Below are 8,763 nucleotides of genomic sequence, written 5' to 3'. Positions count from 1 at the left end.
GCATCGGTTTTGCGATGCATATATTCGTCTCATAGTGTTAAACCATTCTTGGATTGAGGAGCTTGAAATCATTGTTTCTGTGGAATCAGAGGAAGGATATTTGGGAATGATCCTTAGAATATGGAGAAAGAAATATCCTCAGGGAAAACCCAGAAGAAATCTTTCTGTGAAACTGCTCTGTGTCGTCTTAATTCTCTCACTCTGATAAGCCTCACTTTTCATTGAACACTTTTCTAGCCCTGCATATGTTTAGGGTGTGATGGGATATTAGCTAGCACTTTGAGCCTAACGGTGAAAAAGGAAATATGTTCAGACCGAAACTGGAGAGAAGCTTTCCGAGGAACTGCTTTGTGACGTGTGCATTCCACTCACAGTGTTATACCTATCTTCTCATACAGCGTCAGGGAAACCCTTTTGAAGATACAGGTACCAAGTGATATTCGGGAGCATGTTGATGCCAATGGTGAAAAGGGAAATAGCCTCAGACAAAAACTGGAAAGAAACGTTCTAGAAAAATTCTCCGTGATACATGTAATCATCTCACATAGATAAAGCTTTCTTTACACTATGCAGCACGGAAACTCTCTTGGACGGATCCACAAAGGGACCTTCGGGAGCACATTCTGGAAGATGTTGAAAAAGGATGTATGTTCAGATGAAAACTGGAAAGAAGCATTCTGTGAATCTGCTTTTTGCTATGTTTATTCACCTCACTTAGATGAAGCTTTCTTTATACTACACAGTTTGGAAACTCCCTCATGGATGGATCTGCAAAGTGATATTTGGGATCAGATTCGGGCCTGTAGTGAAATAGGAAATATAGTCAGATAAAAACTGGAGAGAAGCTTTCTGAGAAACTGCTTGGGGACGTGTGCTTTCCACTCAGGGATTTATAACTTTCTTCTCATAAGGCACAGTTTGAACACTGTTCCTGTAAAACTGAAAGAGTGGTATTCGGAGCACATTGAAGACTATGGCAACAGGAGAAATATCGTCCAAGAAAAAACAGAAAGAAGCACTTGAAGAAACTGCTCTCTGACATGTCCATTCTTTTCACAGGGTTAAAGCTTACTCTACATGTCCCAGTTTTAAAGTCGGCCTTGAAGGGTTCTGCGAAGGGATAGCAGGTGGTGACCAGATGCCTGTGTGAGGCTAGGAAAGGACTTCCATCGAAAATTGGAGATAAATTTTCTATGCAACTCTTTTGAGATGTTTGTATTCATCTCATATAGTTAAATCTTCTTTGGATTGAGCGGTTTGAAATCACTCTTTCTGTGGAATTTGAGAAAGGACATTAGGAAATGCTCTTTAGAATATCCTGAAAAAGAAATAACCTCAGAAAGAAAAAAGAAGGAAGCTTTCTGTGAAACTGCTCTGTGTCATGTGAATTCCACTCACACAGTTAAGCTTCTCTTTTCATTGAGCTGTATCATAACACTTTTTTTTTTAACACTGTTTTTTTTTTTTTTTAGTCTGTTCAGGGATATTCTGGAGGGCTTTGAGCCGCACATATTTAAAACTTTACTTATATTATGCAGTTAGGAAACTCTGTCATGCACAGATCCATGAAGGAACATTCAGGAGCACATTCAGGGCTACGGTGAAAGAGGAGATATCTACAGATAAAAATTGGATAGAAGCTTTCTGAGAAACTACTTTGTGATGTATACATTATACTCAGGGAGGCATACCTCTTTTCTCACAAGGCAGTGTTTGAACACTGTTCCTATGAAACGGAAAAAGTCATATTTTGCAATGCATTGAGGACTATTGCGAATAGTGAAATATACTGAAATAAAATCGAGGAAGAAGCGTTCCAAGAATCTGCTCTCTGATATGGGCATTCACTTCACAGTGTTAATGCTTACTGTATGTTGCCCAGTTTCGAAACTCTGTCTTTGAAGAATCTGTGAAGGGATATGTAGTGACACCCAGAGGCTTGTGGTGAGTGAGGATACATCTTCCGATGAAACATGCAGAGAAATGTTCTGAGCAAATGCTTTGTGATGTGTATATTCGTCTCATTGAGTTAAAACATTCTTTGGATTGAGCAGCTTTAAATCACTGTTTTTGTGGAATCTGAGGAAGGACATTTGGGAACGATCCTAAGAATATAGACAAAGAAATATCCTCAGGTAAAATAAAGAAGGAAGATTTCTGTGAAACTGCTCTGTGTCCTCTTAATTCTTCTCACTCAGATAAGCCTCTCTTTACATTGAGCAGTTTTCTAGCCCTCTGTATGTTTAGCGTGTGATGGGATATTCAGGAGCACTTTGAGGCCAATGGTGAAAAAGGAAATATGTTCAGACCGAAACCGGGGGGAAGCTATCCAAGGAACTGCTTTGTGACGTGTGCATTCCAGTCACAGTGTTATACATCTCTTCTCATACAGCGTTGGGAAACCCTTTTGGAGAAACAGGTACCAAGTGATATACGGGAGAATGTTGATGCCGATGATGAAAAGGGAAATAGCCTCAGACAAAAACTGGAAAGAAGCTTTCTAGGAAACTACTCTCTGACATGTGTAATCATCTCACATAGATAAAGCTTTCTTTACATTACGCAGCTTGGAAACTGTCATGGACGGATCCACAAACGGACTTTCAGGAGCACATTCTGGACTATGGTGCAAAAGGAAATATCTTCCAAAAAAAAAAAAACTGGAAAGAAGGTTTCTGTGAATCTGCTTTTTGCTGTGTTTAATCATCTCACATAGCTGAAGCTTGCTTTACATTGCGCAGCTTGGAAACTCCCTCATGGATGTATCCGCGATGGGATATTTGGGATCACATTCGGGCCTATGGTGAAATAGGAAATATAGTCAGATAAAAACTGGAGAGAAGCTTTCTGAGAAACTGCTTGGTGATGTGTGCATTCCACTCCGGCAGCTATAACTTTCTTCTCATAAGGCACTGTTTGATCTCTCTTCCTGTAAAACCAAAAGAATGATATTCATTGCACATTGAAGACTACAGCAAAAAGTCAAATATCTCCCAATAAGAGACAGAAGGAAGCACTCGAAAAAGCTTCTCTCTGACATGTCCATTCTTTTCAGAGGATTAAAGCTTCCTCTATATTCCCCAGTTTGAAAGTCGGTCTTTGAGGTTCCTGCAAAGTCATAGTAAGTGGCAACCCGAATCCTGTGTTGAGCAAGGAAATGTGTTCCATTGAAAATCGGAGAGAATCTTTCCATGCAACTCTTTTGTGATGTTTGTATTCATCTGATAGCATTATATGATTCTTTGGATTGAGCAGTTTGAAATCACTGTTTCCTTGGAATCTGAGAAAGGACATCTGGAAATGCTCTTTGCTATGTTATATATAGCCTGTGGTGACCAGAGGCCTGTGTGAGGCAAGGAAAGGTCTTCCATCGAAAATCGGAGAGAAGTTTTCTATGCAACTCTTTTGTGATGTTTGTATTCATCTCATAGCGTTAAATCATTCTTTGTATTGAGCGGTTTGAAATCACTGTTTCTGTGGAATTTGATAAAGGACATTAGGAAACGCTAATATGCTGAAAAAGAAGTAACCTCAGAGTGAAACCCGAAGGAAGCTTTCTGTGAAACTGCTCTGTGTCACGTGAATTCTGCTCACACAGTTAAGCTACTCTTTTCATTGAGCAGTATTGTAACACGGTTTTTGTTTAGTCTGTGAAGGGATATTCTGGAGGGCTTTGAGGCTTATGGTGAGAAAGGAAACGTCTTCAGATAGAAACTGGAGAGAAGCTTTCTGAGGAGCTGCTTCGTGACGTGCGCATTCCACTCTCAGAAATATACCTTTCCTCTCCTAGAGGATTCCAGAATCCCTTTTGGGGAAAGAACTACCAAAAGACATTTGGGAATATAGGGAGGGCTATGGTGAAAAAGGAAATATCCTCAGACAAACAGGGGAAAGAAGATTTCTGTGAAACTGCTTTGTGTTAGGTATATTTATTCGTCTTGCATAGTTAAAAGTTTTCTTATATTACGCTGTTTGGAAACTCCGTCATGCACGGATCAATGAAGGGACGTTCGGGAGCACATTCAGGCCTATGGTGAAAGAGGAGATATCTTCAGATAAAAACTGGATAAAAGCTTTCTGAGAAACTACTTTGTGATGCATGCATTCCACTCAGGGAGTTACACCTCTTTTCTCACAAGGCAGTGTTTGAAACATGTTCCTGTGAAAACGGAAATGTGATATTTTGGAATGCATTGAGGACTATGGCAAATAGTGAAATATACTGAAATAAAATTGAGGAAGAAGCGTTCCAGGAATCTGCTCTCCGGTATGTGCATTCACTTCACTGACTTAATGCTTACTCTATGTTGCCCAGGTTTGAAACTCTGTCTTTGAAGAATCTGTGAAGGGATATTTAGCAACGCCTGGATGCTAGTGGTGAGCGAGGAAACGTCTTCTGATGAAAGCTGCAGAGAAACATTCTGAGCAACTGCTTTCTGATGTGTGCATTCGTCTCATAGAATTAAATCATACTTGGATTAAGCAGCTTGAAATCACTGTTTTTGTGGAATCTGAGGAAGGACATTTGGAACGAACCTTAGAATATGGAGAAAGAAATAGCCTCAGGTAAGATCCAGAAGGAAGCTTTCTGTGAAACTGCTCTGTGTCGTCTTAATTCCTCTCACTCAGATAAGCCTCACTTTTCACTGAGAAGTTTTCTAGCCCTGTGTATGTTTAGAGTGTGATGGGATATTCGGGATCACTTTCAGGCAAATGATGAAAAAAGAAATATGTTCAGACCGAAACTGGAGAGAAGCTTTCCAAGGAACTGCTTTGTGACATGTGCATTCCAGTCACAGTGTTATACCTCTCTTCTCATACAGCGTCGGGGAAACCGTTTTGGAGAAACAGGTACCAAGTGATATTCAGGAGCATTTTGATGCCGATGGTGAAAAGGGAAATGGCCTCAGACAAAAACTGGAAAGAAGCTTTCTAGAAAACTATTCTGTGATATCTGTAATCATCTCACATAGATAAAGCTTTCTTTACATTAAGCAGCTTGGAAACTGTCATGGACAGATCCATAAAGGGACGTTCAAGAGGCCATTTTGGACTATGGTGAAAAAGGAAATATCTTCAGATAAAAACTGGAAAGAAGCTTTCTGCCAATCTGCTTTTTGCTATGTTTATTCATATCACATGCATGAAGCTTTGTTTACATTAAGCAGCATGGAAACTCCCTCCTGGATGGATCCATGAAGGGATATTTGGGATGACATTCGGGCCTATGGTGGAAGAGGCAATATTGTCACATAAAAACTGGAGAGAAGCTTGCTGACAAACTGCTTTGTGACGTGCGCATTTCACTCAGGAAATTATAACTTTCTTATCATAAGTCACAGTTTGAACACTGCTCCTGTAAAACCAAAAGAGTGATATTCAGAGTACATTAAAGTCTATGGCAAAAAGTGACATGTCGTCTAAGACAAAACAGAAAGAAGCACTCGAAGAAACTACTCTCTGACATGTCCATTCTTTTCACAGGGTGAAAGCTTACTCTACATTTCCCAGTTTGAAACTCGGTCTTTGAGGGTTCTACAAAGGGATAGTAAGTGGCGACCGGAGGCCTCTGTGAGGCAAGGACATGTCTTCCATCGAAAATCGGAGAGAAGCTTTCTGCACAATTCTTTTGTGTTGTTTGTATTCATCTCATAGAGTTACATCATCATTCTTTGTATTGAGCAGTATGAAATCACTGTTTCTGTGGAATCTGAGAAAGGACATTTGGAAACGATTTTTAAAACATCCTGAAAAATAATAACCTCAGATAGATACCAGAAGGAAGATTTCTGTGAAACTGTTCTGTGTCATGTGAATTCCGCTCACACAGTTAACCTTTTTTTCATTGAGCTCTATCATAACACTGTTTATGTTTAGTCTGCAAAGGGATATTCTAGAGGGCTTTGAGGCTTACGGTGAGAAAGGAAATGTCGTCAGACATAAACTGGAAAGAAGCTTTCTGAGGATATGCTTTGTGACTTATGCATTCCACTCACAGAAATATAACTTTCTTCTCATAGAGAATTCCGGAGTCCCTTTTGTAAAAAAAGCTACCAAGAAATATTCGGGATTCGAATATGGTGAAAAAGGAAATATCCTCAGACAAAAACTGGAAAGAAGATTTCTGTGAAACTGCTTTGTATTAGATATACTTTTTCATCTTGTATAGTTAAAACTTTAATTATATTATGCAGTTTGGAAACTCCGTCATGCACAGATCCGCGAAGGGACATTCAGGAGCACATTGAAGCTTACAGGGAAAGAGGAGATGTCTTCAGATAAAAACTGGATAGAAGCTTTCTGAGAAACTACTTTATGATGTATGCATTTCACTCAGGGTGTTATACCTCTTTTCTCACAAGACAGTGTTTGAACACTGTTCCTGTGAAACCGAAAAAGTGATATTTCGGTACGCATTGAGGTCTATGACGAATAGTGAAGTATACTGAAACAAAATCGAGTAAGAAGCATTCCAAGAATCTGCTCTCTGATATGTGCATTCACTTCACAGAATTAATGTTTACTCTATGTTGCCCAGTTTCAAAACTCTGTCTTTGAAGAATCTGTGAAGGGATATTTAGTGACACCTGGAAGCTTGTGGTGAGGAAGGAAATGTCTTCTGATGAAACCTACAGAGAAACGTTCTGAGAAACTGTTTCGTGATGTGTGTATTCGTCTCATAGAGTTAAACCATTCTTATGATTGAGCAGCTTGAAATCACTGTTTTTGTGGAATCTTAGGAAGGACATGTGGGAACAATTCTTAGAATATGAAGAAAGAAATATCCACTGGTGAAATCCAGAAGGAAGCTTTCTGTGAAACTGCTCTCTGTCGTCTTAAATCGTCTCTCTCAGATAAGCCTCTCATTTCATTGAGCAGTTTTCTAGCCCTGTGCATGTTTAGCGTGTGATGGGATATTCGAGAGCACTTTGAGGCTAACAGTGGATAAGGAAATATGTTCAGACCGAAACTGGAGAGAAGCTTTCCAAGGAACTGTTTTGTGACGTGTGCATTCCAGTTACCGTGTTATACCTCTCTTCTCATACAGCGTTGGGGAAACTCTTTTGGAGAAACAGGTACCAAGTGATATTTGGGAGCATGTTGATGCCGATGGTGAAAACAAAATAGCCTCAGACAAACACTTGAAAGAAAGTTTCTAGGAAACTACTCTGTGATATCTGTAATCATGTCATATAGATAAAACTTTCTTTACATTACACAGCTTGGAAACTGTCATGGACGGATCCACGAAGGGTCCTTCGGGAGCACATTCTGGCCTATGGTGAGATAGGAACTATCTTCAGATGAAAACTGAAAAGAAGCTTTCTGTGAATCTGCTTCTTGCTATGTTTATTCATCTCACATAGATGAAGCTTTCTTTACATTACACAGCTTGGAAACTCCCTCGTGGATTGATCTGCGATGGGGTATTTGGGATCATATTCGAACCAGTGGTGAAATAGGAAATGAAGCCAGATAAATACTGGAGAGAAGCTTTCTGAGAACCTGCTTGGTGATATGTGCATTCAAGTCAGGGAGTTACAACTTTCTTCTCATAAGGCACAGTTTGAACAGTTTTCCTGTAAAACCGAAAGAGTGATATTCAGAGCACATTGAAGACTATGGCAACAGGAGAAAAGTCGTCCAAGAAAAAACGGACAGAAGCACTCGAAGAAACTGCTCTCTGACATGTCTATTCTTTTCACAGGGTTAAAGATTACTCTACGTTTCCCAGTTTGAATGTCAGTCTCAGAGGGTTCTGCGAAGGGATAGTAAGTGGCGACTGGAGGCCTCTGTAGGGCAAAAAAGTGTCTTCCATCGAAAATCTGCGAAGAGCTTTCTGCGCAACTCTTTTGTGATGTTTGTATTCATCTCATAGCGTTAAATCATTCTTTGGATTGAGCAGTTTGAAATCACTGTTTCTGTGGAATCTGAGAAAGGACATTTGGAAACGCTGTTTGGAATATCCTGAAAAACAAATAACCTCAGAGAGAAATCAGAAGGAAGCTTTCTGTAAAACTGCTCTGTGTCATGTGAATTCCCTTCACATAGTTAAGCTTCTCTTTTTTTTTGAGCTGTATCATAACACTGTTTTTCCTTAGTCTGCGAAGGGATATTCTGGTTGGCTTTGAGGCTTAGGGTGACAAAGGAAACATCTTCAGATAGAAACTGGAAAGAAGCTTTCTGAGTAGCTGCTTTGTTATGTGTGCATTCCACTCACAGGAATATACCTTTCTTCTTCTAGAGGACTCTGGAATTTCTTTTGGAGAAAGAGCTACCAAGAGATAATCAGAAGTACAGGGAGGGCTATGGTGATAAAGGAAATATCCTCACAAAATAACTGGAAAGAAGATTTCTGTGAAGCTGCTTTGTGTTAGATGTATTTATTAATCTCAGATATTTAAAACTTTTCTTAAATTACTCAGTTTGGAAACGCCGTCATGCAAGGATCTGCGAAAGGACATTCGGGAGCACATTCAGGCCTACGGTGAAAGAGGAGTTATCTTCAGATAAATACTGGATAGAAGCTTTCTGAGAAACTACATTGTGATGTATGCATTCCACTCAGGGAGTAATACCTCTTTTCTCCCAAGGCAGTGTTTGAACACTGTTCCTGTGAAACCAAAAAAGTGATATTTTGGAATGCATTGAGGACTATGGTGAATAGTGAAATATACTGAAATAAAATCGAGGAAGAAGCCTTCCAAGAATCTGCTCTCGAATATGTGCGTTCACTTCACAGAGTTAATGCTTACTCTATTT

The sequence above is a fragment of the Piliocolobus tephrosceles genome, chromosome 18 (genome assembly GCF_002776525.5).
Source record: "Piliocolobus tephrosceles isolate RC106 chromosome 18, ASM277652v3, whole genome shotgun sequence".
Classification (NCBI taxonomy): Eukaryota; Metazoa; Chordata; class Mammalia; order Primates; family Cercopithecidae; genus Piliocolobus; species Piliocolobus tephrosceles.
Note: the sequence above shows the minus strand (reverse complement) of the source record.